Source organism: Helicoverpa zea, chromosome 27, assembly GCF_022581195.2.
Source record: "Helicoverpa zea isolate HzStark_Cry1AcR chromosome 27, ilHelZeax1.1, whole genome shotgun sequence".
NCBI classification, from domain to species: domain Eukaryota; kingdom Metazoa; phylum Arthropoda; class Insecta; order Lepidoptera; family Noctuidae; genus Helicoverpa; species Helicoverpa zea.
Genome location: NC_061478.1, coordinates 6,842,489 through 6,855,010, shown reverse-complemented (window position 1 = coordinate 6,855,010; position 12,522 = coordinate 6,842,489). Strand labels below are relative to the sequence as shown.

Genomic DNA, 12,522 nt, shown 5'->3' with positions numbered 1-12,522 from the left:
TCGAACCAGTACACCCTTATTGAGCGGATGATGCTTTAACCACGAGGCTACCTCTCTCTTACCCTCTACAAGACAGGAATAGCTCCAGTAGCAATACTTAGATGTCAAGACAACTTTCCATTAACATTGACGATACATTGTTATCAAGTTTTCATCTACACATCTCTTTGTCATTCACAAAACAATAAGGCTAGCATCTCGTGCATTACATGTTATTCTGTGCATCTCACAGGAGTACTGTATCAATATTTTTATTATGTACCACTGTATGATCGAGTTAGCGGACGTTGGGACGTGGGTTGAATATTTATTGGTTAGTTTTGGACCTGTGGCTGAGAGGAAGAGGCCTCTGGGTTTGGTACAGTTTGCGACAAATAAAATCTTTGCGCATTTGCAGATTATTTTCAGGCGACAAGCGATGCTCCTTTGAAGATGGCTACTATCGAGTTCATAATACACTACTGTGGATGCGTGGGACCTCAAATGGCTAACTTCAGAATTGTAAAAATGGCAATTGCTTGGAATTGGAAAACACAATTTAATTGAATCATTTAAATCAAAGCTTGTAAAGGTCATTAATTAACAAAAATATCGACAAGTCAGCATGACTTTCCTGCTTGCCTGTAACCCCAGCTTACAAGAACGACAATTCTGGAAAGTTCTATCAAAGCAAAAAAAAACGACCTTATTTCTTTACCACCTACACTTATTGCATAAAAAATGCATACCAATAGAGGCTCTAATTATGTCATAACAAACTGGCATCGATTTTATTTGCGACATCTTATCAAATATTCAGCAGTAGGGAACGCTGACGTGGTGGTTCGTGAGTAGCCCAGTCCAGGGAAATAGTGCTGCAGCTAGTAATTTTCTAGTATTATTGAAGAGTTAATTAAGGCTTCGGTAGGTAGGTGGTTTTGTGGTGGCTAAAGCTTGTGGCGTGGAGCATCGTTTATTTCAACTTTATTTTTGCTATTATAATGAACTGTATATGGATGAAGTTCTTTATTTTAAAAAAGTGCATGGTGTGACCGTTTTTTTGGTGCATTTGACAGTCCTGTCAGTCTTTGAAAATTGACAGCTGTCCAAAACATTCGGTACCCCTTTACACAAAAATCTATGGATAAAAAAATATAGTTTGCACCAATTTGAAATACCTTCGATTTCGAATTTGCTACCAGTTTTGCCAAGGAGTCGGCGTTTTTCTGTTGAAATAAGTTATGGAGAAGCATCTACCTATTTTGAAAATTCCTATCCCTATATGAAGGATGCGTCAGTATTCTTTCAATAAAAGCTACTTACTAGACTTATCATCCCACATGAAATTATCTCAAATTGCCTTCCTACATAGAAACTTAGTAATCCGTTTTTCATCCACTCTTCGTAATTAGATTTTGAGCTAAAATTCCGTCGGCACGTGAATATTTAACACTAAAACTGTGTTATGGCGTCATAAACTTGATCTGTTAATGGACGGTAATCATAAATTCACTTATTATGAGGTACCTTACAATCAAGAGGGGTAAATATAAAAGTTGTTCTTCTATTTCTGTCACTTTGGGCCATTATCAAGAAGGTTCTATTTTGTAATTTTTCAAACCGTTTATTTGAAAAATTCTATCACTTTCACACTGTCTCTGCTATATTTTATCCGGGTGTCCTTAACAACCAGATGAAACCGCGGGAAACAGTTGGATTAAAAGATTCTCAAACTAAACAAATACAAAAGTTTGTCAAATTACCGTTTATTAATTCCTTAACCACCACCCACTGTGTACTTTCAAAATTATTGCTAAAAATATATGGAATTCAATCATAAGGGCTTACGTTTAGCAGCGAACGTGATGATGATGTTTTTTTTAGTACATCACAGTTATACATAAATTAAAGTTTGAAACCTTGTTAATACACCCAAGAAGTGCATCCCAAGGCTTCGCAAGCCATCTTTGCAACAACTGGAGTGCAGTAAAAAGCTATAGTGTTAATACAAAATGACATACTGTCATTGTTTTACTCGTTAGTCACGGCGGAGGCCACGCGTGTAGCGTCAGGGTTAAGCGTTGGCGAGCGAGGGTTATGATGGGTTTTCTATTTAATTGTTAAAGGGCTTATTACACTTGACTAAATTCAGTCGTCTAAATGGTTCAGTCGCATTTAGGAAGGTAGGTTTCATTAAATCATTTAGAAACCTAATCAGACAAACCTAATTAGACTACTGAATTTAGTCAAATGTAATAACCCCTTAAGAAGGGATATCTTCTCACTCCAAGGTTGAAATATACCAAAATAACGGATATAGACAAAATGATCAATTTAGGAACTAGACTGGAGAGATCTTCAACTTCTAATAATCCCATGTGTATCTAGAAGTAGGTATATTCTGAAAACTAGCTGTTGGCCAGAGGGTTCACCGACGTTCCGTGGGAACAACTTCACGCACGTGGATACAACGTAGCCTATATAAAGCCTTCCTCAATAAATGGGCTATTTAACACTTTTTTTTTCAAAACGGTCCGTTGTTGATTGAAATTAGCGCGAATAAACAAGCTTTTCAGCGTTTTAACATTATTATGGATAAATTCCTGACCGATCAACAAAAGAATAAGTTACCTATCAGCCACGCAATCTGCTCAGCTCTTCCTAACATTTAATATTTAGATCAAACAATAAATTATTCCTATTAATAACATTAAGCTACTTAGAGTATGCCGTCCTAAATTCTATATTAACGAACTAAACTCCATAACCGGTCCTATATTGTATCTAGTAGGTACTGCCCGTGGTTTCGACCGAATGCCGTCGGAACTACATCGCGCAGTTGGGTAAAAATTAGCCTAGAACGCTCCTTGATACAATATTTGATTGTTAAAGACCAAAAGGAGATGAATTTTGGAATTGTGTGGTACTGCTAATAGTCTACCTAGATAAATGGGCTATCTAACACTGAAATAATTTCTCACATCGGACTACTAGTTCCTGGGAAAAGCGCGTTTAAAGAAACTCAGCTTTATAATTACTAGGGGTTTTCCCGCGGTTTCACCCGCATTACCTACTGCCCGTACCAGGATAAAATATAGCCTGTTACTCGATGACAGTCTACCTTCCTAACAGTGAAAGAATTTTTCAAACTCGGTCCATTACTAGAAAGTAATGAAATACCTATAAAATGTTTCCTCTTTATTGTATTAGTATAGCTTATTGATTAACGGCCCAATATTCTATGTACCTATCTGTTAACTGCTTTCTAGAGATAGAATTCTAATATTACAGCATTTTTATCGTCCCACTGCCGGGCACAGGCCTCCTCTCACACGGAGAAGGAATTTTGACACTAGCTACATACTAATTCCTATCTCTAGAAACCAAAACAAAGATAGATCTAATATTAGGATCGGCTTTAAGTAGGTATAGATAGATTATGTTAGTAGTGCACCCTACATAGGAGAACCCAATGGGGCCCCTTCTATTATGTGATACAAGCGAGCCATAAAATGCGCGGGTTTGACAGAGGAAGTCTGTTTAAGCTATATTAAGTCCTTCTTTCGATTATAAAGAAATAAGAAGTATTTAAAAAGTGATGTTACGCTACGATAGGTGTAATTTCGATATCATTATGCTTGAGATTCTATTGCAATTGTAAAATTCTAAATTGTATCAACATTGTCTTTGTCAAGAGTATGTAGGTATATTACTTCAACTTTAAATAATAATAACATTCAACATACTCAAGTAAAACTTCTAAATCACCCAAGTTTATGTCTCTAATAGATTAACTGAAACTCGCTGAGCAATATAACTTAAAACTTTACTCTAAACTTAAATTAGCTTAACTTTTAAAGTTCTTAAGAAAACTTCATTCAGTATAATAACGATGATATTCTCTAACAAACTCAATATTAATAAAACTAGAAAATAACTTTACAGACTACAAAACTTTTGGGACTCCATCTTTAAATCCGAAAATCCATTGTATTCCACATTCAAAAGATCACACACAAGAAAAAAAAAACTCCCGTCCTTTTGACACAACTTTCAAACATCGAACAAAACCTTCTTTGTCACACTTCGAAATTCAAAATTTCGCACTATTTAAAACAAGAAAAAAAAACAGCACCAAATTCTTAATTTCAAATTTCGAACAGATCCGCACGGCCGAAGAAAACCAGAGGAAATTGCGTGGGGAAGAAAAATAAAGCACTATCGGTTCTCTCACCGTGGTTAGAACAATCATACGGAAACGTAAACACGCGAGACAATGCTAGCACTAACGTCAACACGAGATAACACGGGCACTTTGTTACATCACACGAAGTTTGTACGTGGTGCGGCGCGGGGCGCCGGGCGTGCGCGCGGCGTGGCGTCGCGGCTACTACTGAATTGCCATGGCCGATTGCCGCTCACTTAGTGGTCGGTGTTGCTAGACGGGAATCGTTGGCTTCCCTGGCTAATGTAGTGTTTTGTTTGGGTTTGAAGACTTTAGAGGACAATTTCAGAGGTTATTTGTAGGTTTACATGGAAGTAATATTATGTTAAAGCACAGATAGACAAATAATCATAGAATAAGTGTCAAAGCATTCAATTGGTGACAAGTGAGACTGTTTCAGTGGGATATCACACTTACATCTCGTCTTCATAATTCGTAATTTTTTGTCTAATTCGTGAGGAATACTTTATGAAAGATTCAAGAATTTTAATTTCACGCTGAACAAAAGTGGCTTAAAAAACCTAACCTAACTTCGACTAGTCCCTTCATTTTTGTTATGTCTTTGCTATTCAGATAGAGGTTTCATAAAATATATAACATAGGTTATAACTTCTTATCAAGTATCTCATTTATTCCAAATCTACACATTCTACCAACAAAACTTTCAAACCCAGTCTCAAAACTCCACCAAATTCTCCCCACAATCTAGCAACGAAAGCTCCGCCGAGTATAGCAACCCAACACAAAAAGCGACGTTGCCAATTCTCTAGAGGGGCGCGGGGCGCAAACGTAACAACAAATGAGGTTGAAGTTTCCGACTACACAACTTTACAACGAGTACTTTTTTCGAAATTCGAACTCGAAAAACGGTTTCGTTCATTATTTAAAATTTGACGAGTTTTTATTTTCTTGTTTATTAGTTTTAGTTTAAGAAAAAAGTTTTGTTAAGTTTTAGAGGTCAGTTTGTGTGAATAAGTTAGAACTGGTGACCAAACTTGGTTCAATTGTCAAAGTTATACGTTTTCGGTTTTCTATCGAGTCATTGTCATGTATGTATGTATGGCTATAGTATGTTGCTACCCTCATAACTTTCTAAGCGATGTTGATATCATATGAGGGGAACATACAGACAAACTTTCAAACTTATATATTATAGTTTTCTATTGTGTTCTTAGGGATAATTTTTTTTAGAAAGCGTTGAAAACATGTACATAGTAATAAAGAAGAAACCTATGATCTATGTACAATTATAAAGCTGAAGAATTTATTTGAAAGTACTGATCACAGGAAATACTGAAAAAATATTACAGTGATAGAAATTGATAAGAATGTAACTATAATTTTTATCTGCATTGTTTTTAATCAAGAGATAATTTCGTGAAATTACAATTTACACAATATTAATATAGCTAAACCATCGAAATTATTTTCGAAATAAAACGTGTCAAACAATACTTATCTACGTTTTATATTTAATAGTTTAATTTAATTTTGTAAGCCCTATGGTAGGATATGGTCAGTGCTCCTTTTGTTAAATAATATAAGATCCACATGTACCCATATTCGGAAAAATATATAAGTTTGAGTTTGAAGATAATCTTGTATGACACATTTCACTTCACTAAATAGTATACAACAAAGTCGCTTTTTCTGTCCCTATGTTCCTTTGTACACTTTGCTTAAATCTTCAAAACTACGCAACCGATTTTCATGCGGTTTTTTTATCAGATAGAGTGTTTCAAGAGAAAGGTTTATATGTACAATAACATACATCAAATAGTGGGGAAATACTGTTACGCCGTGCGAAGCCGGAGCGGGTCGCTAGTGAAGTGATAAATAAATATGATACATAAAAGAACAAAACTGCTAGATGTCAATCACTACAACATTGTATATGATGATGATGATGATACCACACCAAGTAAATTCCTGATAAACCACAATCTACAGACAATACTATAGGTACGTCTTCAAACAGCAAATCTTGATAACATGAGATATGACGCCTTATAGATAACGGTTGCTAACAACCCTGATTAAAACCAAATTCGTTATTGAATCAGCCAGTTTGAGATAAGAAAACTATTTATAAGATAAGCTGTTTTATCGTAGCTTATCGACACATCTTGGTAATTAATTAAAAACGGTGGTCAAGGATATTTTTAGTTTTCGCATAAATAATATAAATTATTCCTGAGCATTGTAACGTGTGAACATTAGAAACCAGTGACGACTATGAGACGCGCGATGAATCAATGAAGTTTGACTAATACCGTAGAAAAGATGTCGTTTCAAAACATAGGTGAACTATTATCAGATATGAATAAAATTAAAAGTCAAATATTTTTAGTCCAAATAGGCCTTTGCAGCGCTGCGCTTATGGATCGACATACTAGTTGCACTATTCCAAAAAGTTGGTCTCATGAAGAAGAGCCGGCAAGAAAACTCCATGGAGCATTTATCAATTGTAGGAACAGATCTCAAGTAACACTTAAGTCTAGATGAGCTAGCGGTGAAGTAAAAATTTACAAAAAGATAGTTAAAAGAAAAACAATTATAAAAAGCTAAGAAGCTTACCAACACTAGGTCATCAAGCTATAAATAACAATAGTTTACGACCATTCAGCAGACAATAAAACTGATGGAATTAGATAGCCGTTTAAACTCCACGGTATCCAGACGATAAATAAACAGACTGAATTTGTCTTTGAGTACTTTTCCAATATTAACTTTTGTTTTTACATCATCGAAATGGGGATAAGAAAACACTTACGGGGGATTTCGATAACCCGTGTAACTGTTTTGTCTACTGAAGATTTGACATTACCTTTTAAAGATCTGGCAAAGCGACTTGCTGACACTTCAAGTGACCCAAAGGCTGGTTTTTTTTTTGGTCAAAAATTAAGCATTGCCATCCAACGTGGCAATGCTGCCAGCCTCTTGGGTACACTCCCGGTGGGCAGCGATGAGGAGTTTTTTGATGCCATTTTATAATTGTTTTTAGTTGTATATATGTATAAATAAGTTTATTTTTACGTCATGTAAATATGTACATAAAAGGAATTCAGCCGCTTGTAATGGGCTAATATCAAAATTAAATTTCTAGTTAGGGAATCAACACATAGATTGGTTGGCATACGGAAAACTTCGAACTTAAGACTGTCAAATTTTGAGAAAAATGGATTTTGTGAAAGACATCCTCTACCTAGCCTTTTGCCAACTGTGAAGGGGTCGGTTAAATCTAACACCTATATATATAATTAATATTTGGAACAACTTGAGAAAAGCGACAATTTATTAAACATGGATTTGAATGCTTTTAGAAAGGCTTTCGATTTATGTTATCAAGGTTTAATAGGTTGATTGTGATAAAGAAAGTCTGGTACGTGTAAACAAAGTCTGGTATGTTCATAAGACATATTGATAACTAAGTTTAGTTGCGAGTTACATAGAAAAGTTACTTATACAAACATGGGTAATACATTAGACAGACAGAAAATAAGCTAGCTACTCAAGAGGTGGATTCATTAAAATATATTTGTTGTACAAAAAACCTTGCTTGATATAGGAAAATACAAATTAAATTGAATTTTGATGATTTAAATAACATTGTAGAAAAACCCATCATATTTTAGGGGCGTTTTGGAATTCCCGTTTTTTGATGCAGTCCATATAAATTAAAAAAGGACAATCCATTAAGCTACCATAATTGAAATGATATTTTTCTATTATACCTACCTATTTTTTTCTCTAAACAATCTTTAAAAACATAATATATTTATTTTATATATAAGAAACTATCATACATTATTACCTAGTTGGCTTGAAATATATCAACAAAATATAGAAGAACCTCTTGTCTTCAAGAATATTCATCGTTTTAAATAAAACTCTAATCTTCAAGGTAATAACTATGAGGATAAGAACTCCGAGGAAAAGATGGATTGATTGCATGAAAGAGGACATGAAGCAGAGGGGAGTGGATGTAAGTATGACGTCTGACAGAGAGGAATGGAAGAAAAAGGCATGTTGTGCCGACCCCAAATGACTTGGGAAAAGGGCAGGAAGATGATGATGATCTTCAAGGTAATAACTATTGTAAGAACTATGCACTAGTAGTCACCTATGATTTCTTTTTCATCAAAATCACTTCCACCTTCCCAATTCTCTTACCTGTTACATCCCCTTGCTAGGCTACCTTTACACAATTCTCTATCTACCTCTATATACATATAAATATATAAATTACGTCAGTCAGTCACGTGTGTCCGACAGTCTCCTGGACCCATATCTGCCAACTACATAACGGAGGTCGAGGTAATATACCTATACTTACCTACGTTTTATTTTTCAAATTCACATACCTGTCGATTTTACATCCTTGGCAGTCGTTACGGGTAGTCAGAAGCCAGTAAGTCTGCCACCAATCTTACCAAGGGGTATTGGCTTGCCCGGGTTTGAGTTGAGGAGGTCAGATAGGCAGTCGCTCCTTGTAAAGCACTGGCACTCAGCTGCGTCCGGTAAGACTGGAAGCCGACCCCAACATAGTTGAGAAACGGCTCGGGAGATGATGATGTTTGTCGATTATGTAGAACTAATGTGTTAATAGTTACTGTGTTTGTAAATATAGTTATAGGAATCAGTGATCAATTTCTATGGAAGAAAAGTGTAATAGACAGATTAGATCTAGCTTGTAAACCTTAAAACCGTTAACCTATCGGTTCTTTTGCTTCCTCGAGATAAGAATTTTACTCTACTTTTATGTGGATAATTGAGAACCGCCGTAAAGCTACCAATTTCTCAATCTGTTCAATCATTTAGGATGATTAACTGTAACCTGTAACACACTGACCTACAAAATGGGATACATGATCCTCCTCTTAACCAGCCAAAAGCGTCCTTCAAATTAACCCAATTAACACCACTATCAATATCAAAGTATCCTGTTCCGTTAAATACAAAATTAAATAAATTTAATGGCGCTATCTAACAGATTAGAGCTATGATGTCACCATCACTATCTGGCAGATATTTCTAATTATTCGTATTAGTCGATAAGCTATCGATATTTCGGAACGGTCAGTAGATCGTATTTTTCGTTTTTGTTCCGTATTTGTAAAGGCCGTTCTAAATATTATATGTATCTATAAACAAAACGAAGGGCCTTACTACAAAAACTTTAAACCCTGTTTTACACTTGTCTAATAAAATTTTGGCTGCAAAATGAACCATATGTCAACGTCATAATTTGACATTTTTATAGACAAGGCATAAACTGACGTTTAAAAGTTTTTGTGGTAAGACGGGAAATGTTTATTTGTACATAAAAACAACGACACAAGTACATAACAAACAGTGATAGTTGGTTGTACAATAAGATGAGATTTATATCGAACTAGCTTCCGCCCGCGGCTTCGCCCACTTCGAGTTCGGTTATATCGCGTTTCCCAGAGAATTCTTCAAAAATCCGGGATAAATAATATGCTATGTTCTTTTTCAAGGTCAACTCTATCTCTGTACAAAATTTTATTAAAATCAGTTTAGTGGTTTAGACGTGAAAGCGAAACAGATTGACAGTCAGAGTTACTTCCGCATTTATAATATTAGTAGGTAGGGATTTCCTATCTGCTGTTTTTCTTACTAGAGACAGAATTTTTACATTTGCCCCCATACAAGTAATGCCAATCCGCTAGTAAGCAAATCCACAGATGGATTTATTATTGGGAACGACCACAATTGTGTCTGGTATCTATCATCCTTGGATGTCATGCTAAGAGATTAAGATATGAATAGCGAATATTTATTGGTGACGAATAATTAATAATCGGTTTTGCAATCAATTAGCAATATGCATAGATAAGCTATATCAGCAGCCTGAACGTAGTATTAGTGACAGAAGAAATGATTGGTCAGCGTTTGTCGTGGTATGGGCATGTGATGAGACGGTGTGAAACGCATGCTACAAGGAGTGTGTTAAGTATGAATGTAGATAAATGGAGACAAGGTAGACTAATGGACATACTCAGAGACATTTAATGGTTACTTAAGCTGTTCCTTAGTGCAGAATTTCTATGAGAATCTGTCACTAAGGAGTGACTTAAGTAATCATTAAATGTCTCTGAGTGGGGGGGTTAAGAAGAGTACTACAGTGCAAAGATTCCCTGTGGTAATAGTATCAACGAATGTATTAGTAAAGATAAAGATTTCCCCCTTCGTCGATTCAATGAGAAGTTTGTTTACATCGCAATACAATCGAATCCTAAAGTTAAAACCGAATCTTACGACATCACAACATAAGCCAAACGATCATTACTAAGAATCTCGTCCAACAGAATTGTTTACAATATAAAAAATATATATTCAAGTGGATTATTGGCCATTACGCGTCTATTGTCTATATAAAAGTTAACGCGGAAAAATTAAGAACGCAACAAACGTGCGTAGGTTACAACGGCTGAATGACTTCTGAACTTAATCGCGTATTACGAGCTTGAGTCACAATGCGACGTTGCCAGACTTCTCCCCCCGCTTTGTAGACAGAGACAGGGATAGATTAGAGAGAGATAGCACAAGGAGTAAGGGAGCTTACGATTACTGAGGATAATGTAAGAAAAAGTTTTGACCGTAAATTGATGAGCATACTTTTATGTGCTTGAAAGTGGCTCTACTTAAAAAATAATATTATTAAAATTGAATAATATAAATTGTAATAGTACAATATACATTGTTTACATGGTAATTACTAATGGATTAAAATTGATAAATATACATAAAACATCAGCTTATGACGTCAAATCAAATACCCAAGTAACTGTGACTTTTAAATGTCAAATTACTTACTGAAAGCAAATTGGGAATTTTTGTAAACTTGTTTTAAGTGGTATGTTCAGAATTGATAAAGAAAATAAAAACTTATCGTATGTAGAATTCATTAACTGAAGAAAGCAGACAAGACTTAGATATATAGATAGGCAACTGATAAACTATATGCTATCAATATAAAATACATAGTTACATCATACTATCATATTAATAACTAATACCTACACGTTTATAATACTCGTATTACAATTACCAACGTGAAAGTAGGTATATGTGGATGTTAATAACTTTTTCAGGCAAAATCTAGTGACCGAATTTTGATGAAACATTAGGGTGCGTCCACATCTGGCGAATGCGCCGCGAATGCGCAGCACGCGAGCCGATCGCGAGCTGTCCGCGAGCTGCGCGCGTGCATTTTTGTTCGTGCGCCGCTTCTGCGCCGCACGCGCGCAGCTCGCGCGCGACCTAAGCGCCGCACGCGAGCGGCGCGCAGGCGGCGCGCGACGTCGGCCATCTTCGATAGTACTGAGCCAATATACGGAACTGTAAGGGCGAGAACTGATTGCGCGCAGATCGCGCGCCGCTCGCGCGCTCTATACGAGCCTTGCGTGAGTTGCGCTAAAGAGGCGCACCGAACTATTGCAGTGACTGCACGCGCGCAGCTCGCGGACAGCTCGCGATCGGCTCGCGTGCTGCGCATTCGCGGCGCATTCGCCAGATGTGGACGCACCCTTACATTAAAAGCTTTGTATCCTGGTGCAGGCAGTAGTTCTATCTGAGGCTTTAAAAGGCGGGTGGTAATTTATTACATCGTCTGCCTTACCTTTTCCCAACTTTGGGATCGGCTTCCAGTCTAACAGGGTGCTGAGTACAAGGAGCTACTGTCTATCTGACCTCCTCAACCCAGTTACCCGGGTCACCCTTGGTAATACTGGTGTCAGACTTACTGGCTTGTAACTACCCGTAACGACTGCCAAGGATGTTGAATGAAATAGCATATTAGAGGCTTCATCAGAAGCCGATGAAACTGGCCAATGTTCTCTCGATTCTAATACCTCTGCTTACCATAAGAATATAACACATCGTGAACGTTAGGTGGTAATAAAAAATGCAGGAGCTATCACGCTGCATAGGGCTCGGCGACTTGGAAAACTTTCGCGTACAACTTCGTAACATATGAAGCCAAGCGTGAGGTATTACGTGTGGCGATGGCAAGTAGATGCTATTGTTATCTGAGATAAATTATGTATAATTTTTATGATTACATTAACAAATATTTAATTCATTTCATCTACATATACTACTATAATAGAGGATTTTTTTTTGTTTTTATAAGGCTCCGAAACTACTGAACAATTGAACATATTCGAAAAATTAAGTTACTGTTGGAAAGCTGCGCTCTTCCCGAGTAACTGAGGCCGTATTTTATCCCGGTACGAGCAGTAGTTCCCATGGGACGCGGGTGAAACCTTGCTGCCTGGCTAGTAGTATAATAA

At 36.5% G+C, this 12,522-nt stretch overlaps 1 protein-coding gene across 11 annotated transcripts in view; it reads right to left on the bottom strand.

Moving 5' to 3' along the window:
* LOC124643566 (protein daughterless) overlaps positions 1–12,522 on the bottom strand; it is a 133,171-nt gene that overhangs the window by 40,431 nt on the left and 80,218 nt on the right. For 5 of the 11 annotated variants that reach the window (XM_047182581.1, XM_047182585.1, XM_047182584.1 and 2 more), the window contains exon 1: positions 4,214–4,368. The exons of 5 other annotated variants lie outside the window; for them this stretch is intronic. The gene's annotated coding sequence lies outside the window, so the exon portion shown is untranslated. Of the gene's footprint in view, positions 1–4,114; positions 4,369–12,522 lie in introns of those variants that run through there. One more of the 11 variants, XM_047182582.1, reaches the window with a different exon arrangement.